General features: G+C 38.0%; 1 long non-coding RNA gene across 2 annotated transcripts in view; it reads right to left on the reverse strand.

The window, feature by feature from the left end:
- The window catches only part of LOC134484611 (uncharacterized), a 37,615-nt gene extending 24,626 nt beyond the window's left edge, over positions 1-12,989 (reverse strand). The window contains exon 1 of one of the 2 annotated variants that reach the window (XR_010062118.1): positions 12,551-12,989. This is a non-coding gene — a long non-coding RNA (uncharacterized LOC134484611). Of the gene's footprint in view, positions 1-10,312; positions 10,799-12,550 lie in introns of those variants that run through there. The other variant, XR_010062117.1, reaches the window with a different exon arrangement.
- Positions 12,990-15,834: the final 2,845 nt, after the last annotated feature.

Here is a 15,834-nt window from a genome sequence, read left to right on the forward strand (position 1 = left end):
TCTTAGAACATGAGCCTTTGGTGTTTTGTTCAGAAAATTTTCTCCAGTGAGCATGTGTTTGACATGTTTCCACACTTTGTCTTCTTTTTGTTGGAGTGTATCTGGTTTGAAGTGGAGGTCCTTGATCCAGTTGTACTTATGCTTTCTACAGGGCAGTAAGAATGGATTGATCTGCAATCTTTTACATACTGACCCACAGTTGAACCAGCACCACATGCTGAAAATGCTGTCTTTTTTTCCATTGGATGGTTTTGACTTCTTTCTCAAAAATTAAGTGACCATGGTTGTAGGGGTTCATTTCTGGGTCTTCAATTCTATTCGACTGGTTTATTTGCCTGCCTCTGTCACAACGCCATACAGTTTTTTTTTGTTTGTTTTTTTTTTTTTATCACTGTTGCCCTGTAATACTGCTTGAGTTTAGGGATAGTGATTCCCATGGAAGTCCTTTTATTGTTGAGGACAGTTTTAGCTATTCTGTGTTTTTTTTTTATTACAGATGAATTAATGAATGTTCTGTCTAAATCTTTGACGAATTGGATTGGAATTTTGATGGGGATTGGAATGAATATGTAGGTTGCGTTTAATATAATGGCCATTTTTACTGTATTAATCCTGCCAGTCCATGAACATGGGAGATCTTTCCATCTTCTGAAATCTCCTTCACTTTCTTCAGAGACTTGAGGTTCTGCTCATATGCTCATATTTTTTACTTACTTGGATAATGTCACCCCAAGACATTTTATATTATTTGGGGCTATTGTGAAGGGTGTCATATCCCTACTTTCTTTCTCTGCTTGTTTAGCTTTGTGCAGAGTTATTTTTATACTCAGCCACTTTGCTGAAATTGTTCATCAGGCTTAGTAATTCTCTTGTGGAATGTTTGAGGTCACTAAGTATACAATCCTATCAACTACAAACAGTGCTATTTTAACTTCTTCTTTTCCAATCTATATCCCTTTGACCTCCTTCAGTGTCTGCTTGCTCTGACTAAGATGTCTAGAACTATATTGAATAAGTTGTGAGAGAGTGGGCACCCTTGTTCAGTCCCTGATTTCAGTGTGATTGCTTTAAGTTTCTCTCCACTTAGTTTAATGTTAGTTACGGATTTGCTGTATATGTTTAGGTGTGGGCCTTAAATTCCTGTGCTTTCCAGGACTTTTTTCATGAAGTGATGTTGAATTTTGTCAAAATCTTTCTCAGCATCTAATGAAAGGATCATGTGGTTTTTATCTTGGAGTTTATATAGTGAATTATGGTGTTTGTTTTCTGTATATTAAAGTATCCCTGCAAGCCTGGGATGAATCCTACTTAAACATAGTAGATGATTGTTTAATGTGTTGTATGAATAGGTTTGCAAGAATTTCATTGAGTATTTTTGTGTTGATATTGATAAGAGAAATTGGTCTGAGTTATCTTTCTTTGTTGAGTCTTTCTTTGTTTTAGTTATAAGAGTAATTGTGACTTCATGAAAGCAGTTTGGTAGTACTCCATCTGTTTCAATTTTATGGAATAGTTTGGACAGTATAGTTATGAATTTTTCAATGAATTTTGGATGGATTTCTGCACTAAACCCATCTAATCCTGGACTCTTTTTGGGTGGGAGAGTTTTGATGATTGCTTGTATTCCTTTGGGAGTTATGGGTTGTTTAAATGGTTTATCTTTTCCTGATTTAGGTTTGGTATCTTGTATTTGTCTGGAAAATTGTTTTTTTTTCCAGATTTTCAAGTTTTTTGAACCTAGGCTTTTGTAGTACAGCAATTTTTTTTTAATTTCCTCTGATTCTGCTGTTCTGTCTCCCTTTTTAATATTTGATTTTGTTAATTTGGACACACTCTCTGTATCCTCTGCTTAGTCTAGCTTTGGGTTAATATATCCTGTTGATTTTTTCAGAGAATCAGGTATTGGTTCTGTTGATTCTTTGTATGGTCCCTTTTTTTCTACTTGGTTGATTACAGCCCTGAATTTGATTATTTTCTGCCTTCCTCTACTCCTGCATGTATTTGCTTCTTTTTGTTCTAGAGATTTTAGGTGTGCTGTCAAGCTGCTGATGTATGCTCTCTCCTGTTTCTTTCTGCAGGCACTCAGAGCTATGAGTTTTCCTCTTAGCACAGCTTTCATTGTGTTCCAAGAGTTTGGGTGTGTTGTACCTTCATTTTCAGTGAATTCTAAGAAGTCTTTAATTTCTTCCTTTATTTCTTCCTTGACCAAGTTATCATTGAGTAAAAAAATTGTTCAACTTCCATGTATATGTGGGCGTTCTTTCCTTATTTTTATTGAAGAACAGCCTTAGCCCATGGTGGTCTGATAGGATGCGTTGGATTATTTCTATCTTTCTGTATGCTTTGAGGCCTGCTTTTTGACTGATTATATGATTAATGTTGGAGAAAGTGCCAGGAGGCTGTGAGAAGAAGGTTTATCTTTCTGTTTTAGGATAGAATGTTCTGTAAATATCTGTTAAGTCCATTTGGTTTATACCTTCTGCTAGTCTGTCTATATCTCTGTTTAATTTCTGATTCTGTGATCTGTCCAGTGATGAGAATGGGGTGTTGTAATCTTATACTATTATTTTTTTGCGGTGCAATATGCTTTGATCTTTAGTAAGGTTTCTTATGTGTATGTAGGAGCCCTTGTAATTGGAGCATAGACATTTATGATTTTGAGTTCATCTTGGTGGATTTTTCCCTTGACGAATATGAAGTGTCCTTCCTTATGCTTTTTGATGACTTTTGGTTGAAAGTCGATTTTATATATTCTTCAGACCATTTGCTTGGAAAATTGTTTTCCAGCCTTTTACTCTGAGGTAGTGTCTGTCTTTGTCTCTGAAGTGTGTTTCCTGTAGTGCAAAATGCTGGGTCCTCATTACATATTGTGTGTCAATCTGTGTATTTTTAGTGAGGAATGAGTCTATTGATGTTGGAGATATTAAGGAATAGTGATGGTCACATTCTGTTATTTTCATAATTGGAGGTTAGTTTATGTTTGTGTGCTTCTCTTCTCTATGTGTTGTTGTGAAAAGATTAATTTCTTGTTTTATCTATGGTTTTACTTGAATCCTTGTGTTCGGTCTTGCCAGTTAGTGTCCTTTGTAAGACTAGATATGTAGAAAGGTATTGTGTAAATTTCGTTTTGTCATGGGATATCTTGGATTCTCCGTCTTTGTTAATTGAGAGTTTTGATGGATACAGTACCCTGGGATGGTGTTTTTATTCTCTTAGTGTCTGTATGACATCTGTCTATGATCTTCTGACTTTCATAGTATCTGGAAAGAATTCTGATTTAATTATGATAGCTTTGTCTTTATATATTACTTGACCTTTTTCCTTACAGTTTTTAACATTTTTATTTGTTTTGTGCATTTGGTGTTTTGACTATTATGTGATGGGAGGATATCCTTTTCTGGTCCAATCTATTTGGAGTTCTGTAGGCTTTGTGTATGTTTATGGGCATCTCTTTCTTTAGATTAGGGAAGTTTTACTCTATAATTTTGTTGAAGATATTACTGTCCCTTGATGTTGACAGTCTTCACTTTCTTCTATACCTGTTAAGACTATGTTTGATCTTCTCATTGTGTCCTGGATATCCTTTATGTTTTGAGCTAGGTCTTTTCTGTTTTACATTATGTTTGACAGTTGTGTGATTCTTCTGCTCCTTAGATTATGTCTTCTATGTCTTTTATCCTGTTGGTGATTCTCACTTCTATGACTCCTGGTCTCTGTCCTAGGTTTTCCATTTCCAGGGTTATCTTCATTGTGCTTACTTTATTGTTTCTATTTCCATTTTTAACTCCTGGGTGGTTTTGTTTATTTCCTTCTCCTGTTATGCTGTTTTTCAAGTAGTTCTTTAAGGTAGTTTTGTGTTCCCTCTTTCTTGCATTATATTTGTTTACTTCAGTTTTTTCTATTGTCCTGCATTTTCTTAAGGGAGTTATTATTCTTAACATCCTCCATCGTCATGATAAATGTGAAATTAAATTTAGATCTTCCTTTTCTTGTGTGTTTAGATATCCAGTGTTTGTTTTGATGGGAGAATTGGGTTCTGTTGAGCCCAAGTAGTCTTGGTTTCTGTTGTTTGTGTTCCTGTGCTTTCTTGTGGCCATCAGGTGGTCTCTGGAATTAGCTTGTCTTGCTCTTTCTGACAGTGGCTTGACCGTCCTGTAGGCTCGTGTGTCAGGGCTGCTGTAGACCTGTTTTCCTGTTTTCTTTTACCCAGTTAAGGGAACAGAGTATTCTGCTCTCAGGCACGTAGTTGCTCCTGTCCACTGACTTTCAGCTGTCCCTGTGGGCGGGAACCAGAAGGAACTTCCCATACTTCTCCTAGGTCCCTCTGTGGGGGGAGGGGGCACAGATGGTACAAGGTGTTTTCCTCTTGAGTCAGGAATCTGGGCAGAGAGTAGTCTCCTCTGATTTCCCAGGAGTGTCTGCTTCTCTGAGGCTCTAGTTACCCCACCATCATGATTTGGGTACAGGGAGCTGTTTGACAAGATCAGTTCCGATCCAGGCACAGTCTGGAACATGGTGCTCCAGTAGATTTACTCCTCCTCTATTCCAGAGTCACTATGCAATTTTGTCTTGGGCCAGAGATGTGGGCAATTGTCGGCAGAAGTGGTAGTCTGTGTGCATTGTATGCTCAGTATTGCCCACACTCCTGGGTGATCAGCTCTCTCTCCCACAGTTTCTAGGAGAAGGGAGCTTTGTGCTGGAATCAGCAAGGTTCAGGAGCCAGCTAGAAACTGGAAATGCCTGATCCCAGAGGAGTTCTGCCTTTGCATGTCCTGAGTCAACCAGTGAGCTCGCTTCAAGCAGAAAAGTTGGAATCACTTCTTCTCTCAGGCCTGAACTCACTTGTTGGGCTGACTTTCAGCTTTCCATAAGGGCTGCAACCAGAAGTGTCTTGACCCTACTGCTCCTACGTTCCTATGCACAGGAGGCCCAGATGGAGCTGTGTGTTTTTTTCTTGAGTCAGGAATTTGAGCAGAGTTCTCATAGGTTTCTTCCCCTCTGACAGTGTAATACTTCCCCACCCCTCATGACATTTGGGTGTAGAATACTGTTTGGACAAGTTCAGATTCAGCTGCAGTTTGGACTGCAGGGCTCCTGCAGATTGACTGCTCCTATATTCATGTGTCCAGTGGCACTATGCAGTTTCTTCTTGGGCTAGGGATCTGAGCACATGTGGGAAGAAGTAGCAGGGTCTCCTCGCTGAGGTCTCAGTATTGCACACTCTTCTGGGTGTTCAGCTCTTGTCCCACAGACTTTCCAAAGGATTTCAAATGTTCACTCCCTATCTTACAGGTCCTCAGTCTTTCCAGTTCTCCTCCAAATTTTGTTGGAGAAGACGCCTCTGGTTAAGGGGAGGTACAACAGGCCCAATCAGAAAAAAAAAAAGGGCTGGAAATCTTCTTCTCTTAAAGGTAATCTCAGTGATTTCTCATATTCCACAAGTGGAATAAGTCCTGCCCCTTCTCCAGAAGAGACTTTAATACCTTTGCCAGCTGCCAAAGCAGGGCAGAGAGCTCTGTCCATTCACAAAGACAGTCAAAGATGTGCCCTATCTCCACCAACGTGCTTATGAAATCTGCTTCGGGTAAAATGAGTTTGAAACCTGATTCTGCTGACAAAGCGGATTGCAGAACTACCCTGTTAAGCCAAGAGGACATTCAAAGTCCTCCACTATTAAAAATGCGCTTAAATCATCACTTATGATCCAAGGCGTACAAAATACAGTTACAAATACCCAAGTGAACCTCATAACACACATACCAGCCCAAGAAGAGACAAAATTTTCTGCATGTACACCATTAGATCAAGGACCATTGACAGTTTCAGAAGGGGCTCTTGAGAGTTCCACACCCACGCAAGATGTGGTAGAAATTTCTGAATCCACCGATGGAACTCCTGTGCCTTCTGCACATAAAAAATATGTTCTAGCAGCCTCACCATATCCCCCAGTACTTCAAATGTCCCTATATAATAGAGAATTATTCAAATATCCTCTACCACTGAAGGGACCCTCCTGACATCCCATTAGGCCCAAAAAAGCCAAGTTTATCAAAACACACTGTCAATGAGCCATGCAGACTCCATATTTATACAATGTGCAGAGAAGATAAAATATCCCCTACCTCCTCAGGGGACTCTAAGTCGTTCTGTACTGAAAGCAGAGGCGCCAAAATTTTCCAAATATACATCAGAGATGCTAGAACTTCCCAAAACTGAGCAGTATTCTCTGAGTATTACTCTATCTCAAAAAGAGACTGTGGGACAAGAAACTTCTACAGAAGGAGGTCTACCCATAGCCACATCTTTAGAAATGTCTTGTGGATGTGACACATATACAAAAGATATTCTAGGACAGATTCCATCTGTAGAGAAGGTTATGGACCCAACCATATGTGAACCATGAAATGCGAACACCAGAGTCTGTAGCATCCTCGACAACTGAGGAAAGGGATTCCTTGTATTCCATTAGTGTAAAAGAATGAATACGACCTCCACAAATTCCACAGTAGGCTATAGGAACTTCCTTATCTCCTCAAAATCAGCCATCTTCCCCAACTACAGAAGATGCTACACACTCTTCCAAATATTCAGAAAAGATTGCCATTCCTTCTTTATACCCACAAGCAGACCCAGAACATCTGCCAAATACCTCAAAAGCTCTGGATTTTACCTCATCTTCTGAAGGGGCTTTAGAGCCTGTTTTGCCTCTCAAGCAGGCTAGGGAACCTGACACTTCTATAGGAAAGTCGGTTTCCACTTCTCCAGCAGAAGAAATTTCTCTTGGAACTTCCACAGTTACAAAACAATATCTAGAATATGTCTATGATGCTCAGGGAGAGGTCACATTTTCAGAGGTAGCTCTAATACATACTCTCCATTCTGATATCACAGTAAGGATTCTACACGTATACACGGTACATTAAGACCTTCCTCATCTGAGAAGGATGTCTTAGGATCTACTGCATCTGAACAGCATGTTTTAGAACTATCCCCATATACCTAAGTAGATTTATTTAACATGTCCACTCTGGGGATAAAGAGGCGACATTCTCCCTCTACCAAAGTGGACCACAGGCATCCAGTTTCTATAAAAAAAAAAGGTTAAGATTTGATCCTTCTGATGTAGTCTTGAGAAATTTCCTCTAAAGAAGATAGTTTCAAACATCCCCCTTCTGCCAAAAGGGATCTTGTGCCATCTTCTGCAGCCAAAGAGACAGCAAAACTACATCTTCTCCTCAGGTGAGTCCTAACCTTCTCCATCTGTCCAAAGGGCCATGGAATTTCCAAAAAATATGAAGGAAGTTTGCAAAGATGCCATTCCTTGAAAGGACTTGCTGGACATTCCATATTGTCCCAAGATGCTCAAGTAACTCCTCCTTCTACAAAAAAGGCATGTTCACCGTCTACCCTAGGGTTTAAGAGAATTTCTTCACCCCTCTCTAGGGCTCCAGAAAGTGTTCTCCATGCTCAAAGTGGTTTGTCATTGTGCAAATTAGACTTCAAACATATAAAACCTTTTTTTTTTATATTACCAAAGGTCTGAGGGAAAGTCCACATCGAAAAAAAATCATTTAGACCTTGTGCCATTAGTCCAAGTATATCAGAAAAATTCCATGTCTTTTAAAGCACCTAAAAATCTATCTTGCTCTAGCACTCGTACTAGAAAACAATTACCTTTAGTCATACAATCCCTAGGATCATTGAAATACAAAAAGGGGTGTCTAGAAACTTTACCATCTGCAAAAAGGTCTTTAGGATGTTCACCAACTTCTCCAAGAGCTCGGTTAACCCATAGAAGAACAAAAGAACTAAAGCCATCTGCTCAGGGTGTTTTCCAAAAACCACTTATTTCTTCTTTACTTTTATACCAAGACAAGAGGCCAGCTTCCTCATCCCCATCTCTGATCCCTTCTTCCTATTTGTTCTCTCTCCCAAATCGCTCTGTACTCTGAATTAGATGCCAATTACTAAACCATAGACATATGGAAGGAGGTAGTTGCTGTCAAAACAAAACTTGTGATATCACAGAAGAAGCTACGGCTCTCCAGGACACAATTGAATTTTCAAGGAGGGCCTAATGATGATGGAACTGCCATAGCCTACCTGCTCAAGAGCTTCCTTGCATTGACCAGATTTGGTTGTGCACTTTCCAGTAGTGTCTCCTGTGACACAGTAGAAACATTTACATGCTACATCTCTGTACAGCTAGAGCCTTCTCTCTGCTTTATTAGTGATTACATGCTCTGAATGAAGAAAGTTAGTCAGGGGCTTGTCATGGGTAGAAAAGATCTAGGAACACAGAAGGAAAGATATTCTTCTGGAGATTAATTTTATTCTCCGGTCAAATCCTGTGACATAAAGTTCAATTCCCTAGGTTTTCCCTGTTTTGCTGGTGCCAGTATTTTCCCTACAGAACTTTAATTGAGTGAATATTGTTTTATATTTTCTGATTGTAAATTCATTTACAGGGGACATTATATATGTTCCTGCATGTGTACTCAAAATTTCATTTTTCAAATTCCATTTTTTGCAATGAATTTGGTATCAAACGTGGCTCAGCTATAGAGTGAATATAAGAGTGGAAATATTGTGTACCTACTTCTAATGATCAACTCCCAAATCCATATTTTATCCATTAATTACAAGACATCAGTAAAGCAAAGGACAACATGGAGTATAGAATGTGGTTCTGAAGTTCTATTAGATATCAGTCCTCTAATATCTACCTTCTTGTGTTCCCAGGGATAGGCTTGAGGGTTTTGGATGTTTTACCATGATTCTTTCTTCAGGCCACACATCAGTTTCTGAGTGATGGGCAGTGATAGGAATGGCTTGTGGTCCAATGAAACCTCAAATTCAATAGGTTATAAAAAACAGGAGGGAGTCTATTTGCAATTGTCACTTGTGGATCCTAGAGTCTTCACCTTGTTATGCAGAATCCATCCAAATATTAAACCAAAATTCCTAGTTGTAGGATCCACCAAAATTGTATATATATATATATATATATATATATATATATATATATATATATATATATGTATATAAATGTATATATATGTATATATGTATATATGTATATATATATGTATATATGTGTGTGTATGTATTCACTTATATATATATGTATGTATTCATATATATATGTATGTATGTATATATATATGTGTATATATATACATATACATACATATATATATATATATATATATATATATATATATCAGGCACAAAAACTAGATAAGATTGATGAAGATAAAATTGCATTCTTCCAATAAATGGTTTTAGATCTTTCATGAGAGACACAGCTAGAGCATGTCAAATACAGAAGAGATTGCTAGTGGCAAACCAGAGAACTGAATACAGACCCCTTGTTTGTAGATGTTGAGAAAGGATTACAAGAGCTGAATGGGCTTTCAACCCCCATAAGAACAACAAGTTCAATTAACCAGGGCTTTCTGGTATTAAACCAATATTCCATGACTGTTTATGTACAGACCTGTGGCTCCAACTGCATATGTGGCAGAGTATGGCGATGTTGATCATCAATGGAAGGAGAAGCCCTTGGTTCTCCCTAGTTAAAGGGAATGTCAAAGCACAGTAAAGGTTATAGATAAGGATAAGGGGACCAGCTAGGAATATTAAGGACAGGAAACTGGGAAAGGAAATAACATATGAAATGTAAATATAGAAATATCCAATTAAAAAAGGTATATACGGGGCTGGGGATTTAGATCAGTGGTAGAGCGCTTACCTAGGAAGCGCATGGCCCTGGGTTCGGTCCCCAGCTCCGAAAAAAAGAACCAAAAAAAAAAACAGGTATAAAATTTGCTAAAAATAAAAGGAAAAAAAAAACAAAAGATAATTAGCAGCTAATCAGACCTATTGAGTCAGTAATCCAAAGGGTTCCTGTCAGGGATTTATAGTCAGAATAATACTAGTGGAAAGATTGAGATGATGAAGATCAAATTTGGAGCACTTCTCTCTCCCAAATACCAGTATCAGACACTTACTGCTCTATAAGTATCCAAATAATTGAGGAGTTTACTCTGAGCTGAGGAAAGTATACTTATTTTTCACTTCTTCCTTAGGACCATTTTCTTCTGGGCAATAAGAACAAAAATCCATGAGCTCTAAGGAAAAGAACAGTGTCCTTCCAAACACCTGGCTTTTGGGAGAAAGAAATTAATGATATAAACTCTCTGACTTCCAGGAACCATTAGAAGCAGGGAAGTCCAGATTCTTCTGAGAGGCTCCCAGCTCCTGATCCCATGTGTGGAAGGATCAGATCAATTCTATCTCTTCAACTTACATATTCCACTCCTACCAAGGCTTCAGTGAGATTTCTCAGGGATGATGTATTTCTTCCTTCTTTTATACCAAGACAGAAGACCAGCTTCGTTCTCCCCATCTCTGATTTCTTCATCGTCTTTGTTCTCCCTCCCTAATGACTGTTTCCCCTGAATTTGAGGCCAATTAGTAAAACCTATAGGTACTGAAGTAATATCTGAGAGGCATTTGCAGTCAGGACAACACTTATTACATCACAGAAGAAGCTAGTGCTCTCAAGGATACAAGAGATTTTTCAGGGAGAGCCTAATGATATTGTCACTGAGAACTGCCATGGCCTGACTCTAAACAGCTTTCCTTACATTAACCAGTTTTGAGGGTGCCAATTTAGGTATGTCTCCTGTGACACAGTGGAAACTTTCGTTCTCCATCTCTCTAAAGCTAGTGACTTCTGAATGGAGAAAATGAGTCAGGGGCATGGCATGGATAGAAATTATTTAGGAACTTGGAGTGGAGGAGATTCTTCTGGATAATATATTTATTCCCAGGTCAATTCCTGTGACATACAGTTCAATTTTCTAGGTTTTCTTAATTTTATAAAGGCCAGTACTTTACCTACACACCTTTCGTTGAATGAACATTGTATTTCACTTTCCTATTGTACATTCCTTCATAGGGGACATTATAAATATTCCTGAATATGTACTCAAAAATTCTGTTTTCAAATTCCATTCTCTGCTATGATTTTGGAAATAAAGTGGGCCCATCTATAGACTGAGAATAACAGTGTAATTATGGTGTACCTACTTCAATTATAAATTCCCAAATCCTTATGTTATTCAAAAATTACCAACATCAATAAAGCAAAGGACCACATGGAGTATACAATTCTTTTCTCTATTCACATTTGATATCTGTACTACACTATCTACTTCCTGTGTTCCCATGGCCAGACTTGAAGGTTTTAGATGTGTTGCCATGATTCTTCCTTAATGTCATATATAAGAAACAGGAGCATGGGCAGGGGGAAGAAAGACTTGAGGAACAGTGAAACCTCAACTCAATACCTTCATAAGTACAGGAGGGAGTCTCTTTGATATACTCATTTGCAAACTCTACATTCTTGACCTAGTTGTGCAGAATCCATGTAATCATTCCACCTAACCTAATAGGTGTAGGAAGCACCTAAAGTATATATATATATATATATATATATATATATATATATATATATATATATATTCAACCACCAAAACTGGATAACATTGATGAAGCTAAGAAATGCATTCTGCCAGGAAACAGATATAGATATTTCCTAAGAGACAAAGCTAGAGCATGTCAAATACAAAAGTGAATGTCAATGGCAAACCAGTAAACTGGAAATGGAGTTCCAGTTGGTAGATTCTGAGAAAGGATAATAAGAGCTGAAAAGGGTTTCAACCCATAAGAACAAAAATGCCAATGAACCAGATCTTTCTGGTACAAGACCAATATTCAAAGGTGGAAAATGGAAAGACCTAAGGCTCCAACTGCATTTGTAGTAGAGGATGGCCTTGTTGGGCACCAAAGGAAGGTTAAGCCCTTGGTCCTCCCTTGGTTTGACTTGCATTTAAAGGGAATGTGAAGGGACAGTAATGGGATGGTTTATAGAAGAAGTGGAGAGGGACCTGTTAGGGATCTTATGGGAGGAAATTCTAAAAGGAAACAGTATTTTAAATATAAATATATAAATATACATTTTAAAAAAAGAAATAAAATTTGTAAAAAATAAAAGATATAAGAAATAAAAGAAGAGAAAACTACCAGCTAATTACAGCTATTGACTCAGAAATCTAATGAGTCACTATCAGGTAATGACAGTCATAGAAATAATAGTTGAAGGACTGAGATGATGATGTTTCAAATAGAAGCTCTTCTCTATCCCAGATATCAGGGTCAGGCACAAACTGCACTATAGGAATCTAAAGCATGGAGGAGTTTACACAGAGCTAGGGTTACAAAACTTGTCCTTCCCGTGTTCTTTAAGTCCCTTTTCTTCTTGTCAAAAAGAATAAAGGCCATGCACTCTCAGGAAAACAACTGTGCCCTTTCCATCCCTTGGCTTTTGGAATAAAGAAATGAATGATATAAACTCTCTGACTTCCAGGAACCATAAGAACAGGTAAGTCCAGATGATTTTGAGAGGCTCCCATGTCCTCATTCCCATATGTGGAAAGCTGAGATGAAGGCTGTCTCTTCAGGAAACCCACTAAACACCTACCCCGGACTCACTGAGCTCTCAAATGGACCAGGTAATTCTTCCTTTTTGATACCAAAACAGAAGGGAAGCTTTCTTTGCACATCTCTGATTTCTTCATCCTCTTTGTTCTCCCTTCAAAAATGTCTGTTTATTCTGAATTAAAGGCCAATTAGTAAGCTCTAGGGGTACTGAAGAAATATCTGAGAGGCAGATGCTATCAGGACAACACTTGTGACCTCACAAAAGTAGCTAGGGCTCTCTAGGTTACAAGAGATTTTTCAGAGAGGGCCTAATGATAATGTCTCTTAGAACGCCCATGGCCTACATGCTGAACAGCTTTCCTTACATTGACCAGTTTCAAGAGTGCCTTTTCCAGGAGAGTCTCTTGTGTCACAGTGGAAACATTTACGTACTCCATCTCTCTATAAAGTTAGATACTTCTCTTTTCTTCATTAGTGGTTACATGCTCTGAATGGTGAAAGTTAGTCAGGGGCATGTCACGGGTAGAAAAGATTTAGGAAGATGGAGTGGAGGTGATTCTTCTAGATAATATTTATACTCCCAGGATTATTCCTGTGACATACAGTTCAATTTTCTAGGTTTTCTCTGTTTCGCAACGGGCAGTATTTTCCCTATAGACCTTTAATTTATTGAATATTGTATTACAAATGTGATCATATTCTAGTTTTCTTCTCTTGCTTAGTGATGAAAAAAGTGATACCCAGTACTGTATTAGAACAAACATTATATAGTACACCTAAAGAAAACAAATTGCTCCCAAGGTCAACGTAACTTCATAAGTAAGCAATTTGAATTCACAGAGAAATGGTAAAGTATTGTATTATTTATCCTTAAAAGGAGACTTGTAAGAATCTTTTAGAAACAGATATCTAAACATCTGTATAAAAATGTTATATCTGCTTTAAATGATCAGAATGCACATCTGTGATTGGCAAACCTTACTAAATCCTATCAGGAAGCTGAGGGTAAAACTGGTTCAGAAAGCAGTCATCAACAGTTCAGCTTTTGTGACAGTCACACCATTAGCCTGTGCCGCCATTGTTCTTGATCCCTGACCTTAAAAGATCCCAGCCTTTCCGAACTACAAATTGTCCCATACATTGTTTTTTATATCAGAGTCAGTAGGGAAAAGATCTTAGCCAGCTTCACAAACAATTTTATTTTTCCAAATGCTTTTAATGGGTTATGGTCCTCGCTAATCATTCTACATTTCCTCGGGCAATGATAGAAGCAATGATCTACCCCAGAGGCAATTGCTAAAAGACCTGTATCACTCTTATTGCAAATGCCAATGGCACTGCCCTCTGAGTGGTAGAAAGCTCCATGAGGATTTTCATGCAGTTCTTAGATTAAGAGAGAATGAGTGCAATAACTGAGCACCACTCTGCCTGAAATCCTCGTGGGGTTCATGACTCACCAAGGTCCAACGAGACTGTGTTGAAGAGTGGGCCATACCCCAGGATTTCTAAAGCTCTGTGCCATTCCTCCTTCACAGGCCTTGGCAATACTCCATTTCAGAACCAAATTTGAACTATGCTTTTACCCTAGATATAATTTCAAATACTATACTAATTAGGGAGAGTGTGCAGCCTTACATTGTCCTTGACTTTAATGGAATTGCTTTACATTTCTTTCCATTTAGGTTGATGCTGGGTACCGGCCTGCTGTCCATTGCCTCTATTATGTTTCTGCATAGGACTCGTATCCCTGATTGCTCTCACCCTTTTAACATGAAGGTGGGTTGGAATATTTTTGCAAGCTTTTTAAATATCTAATGAGATTATCATGTGATTTTTCTCTTTCAGTTTCATTATATAGTGAATTATATTGATGGATTTTCAAAAATTGAAACATCTCTGCCTCCCCCTAGAAATTAATAATTACACAGCATAACCTACAGAAAGGATCTCACATTCACATGCATACTCCAATAGCTCCCCAAAAAAACAAAAACAAAAAAATACAAACAAAAAAAATCATGCACCCTACTGAACAGATGTAATACTCACATACATACTCAAACATCCTAATCGAAAACACAAAAACCAAAAAAACATGCAAGCAAAAAAAAAAAAAAAAAAAAAAAAAAAAACCTGCTCCCGCAACATCTCATTAATACCTTTAAGCATTAATGTCCTCTGCTCAACAGTAAAAGGACACAGGCTAACACAATGGATGTAAAATCAGGATCTATCCTTCTGTTGCACTCAAGAAACACAATCCAGCAACCAAGATAGACACAACCTCAGACCAAGGGGTTGGAAAAGATTTCCAACCTAATAGACACAAGAAACGAGATGGTGTAGCCATTCTAACATCCAGCAAATCAGACTTTCTACCAAAAGTAATCAAAAGAGACGGGGAAGGATACTTCATATGCATCAGAGGAAAAATCCACCAAAATGACATCTCAATTCTGGATGTCTATAGGCCAAAGACAAAAAGCAGAAATATTGGTGAGAGAAATATTGCTAAAGCGTAAATATCACATCGAACCTCACACATTAATAGTGGGTGACATCAATGTCCCATCTCACCAAAGGCAGGCCATTGAGACAGAAATTAAAAAAATAAATAAATAAATGATTTAACAAACACGGGGTTCAATAAAATTGACCTCACTGATATCTACAGAATAGTTCACACAAACACAAAAGTACACACTCTCTTTTCAGTACCTCATGGAACCTTATCCTAAAATGAACATGTTCTCCCACTCTAAAGAAGCCACAATGGATACAGAAATACTGCACTAACCATTGGATCTTCTCAGATCACCATGGATTAAAACTGGACTTCAACAATAAGAAAAAGTGTATAAACTCATTGAAATTCAATAGCTGGCAACTTAAGATCCACCAGTTCACGGAAGAGATGAAAAACAAAAAGTGCTCCTAGAATTTAATGAAAATGAAGGCACAACTTCTCCAAACTTACCTGCATATGCAGCACAGGGTGCTTTTATAAAGAGAGACCCCACACTAGCAACTTCCCAGCACACCCTAGATTTCTAAAATAAAAAGAAGCAAATACATATTAAAGGAGGAGACAGCAAGAAATGATCAGACTCAGGGTGATCCATCAGAAACAAAGAGAATACAAAGATCAAAAAAACAAAAAAAAAAAAAAAAAAAAACAAAAAAACAAAAAAACAAGAGCTGGTTCCTTGGGAACATCAATCCGACAGACAAATCCTCAGACAGATAATGTAATAGGAGGAGAGAGCATCCAAATAACAAATTCAGAAATGAACAGGGAGCCGTATCAATGTACAATGATGAAAG

The sequence above is a fragment of the Rattus norvegicus genome (assembly GCF_036323735.1).
Source record: "Rattus norvegicus strain BN/NHsdMcwi chromosome Y unlocalized genomic scaffold, GRCr8 chrY_unlocalized_19, whole genome shotgun sequence".
NCBI lineage: Eukaryota > Metazoa > Chordata > Mammalia > Rodentia > Muridae > Rattus > Rattus norvegicus.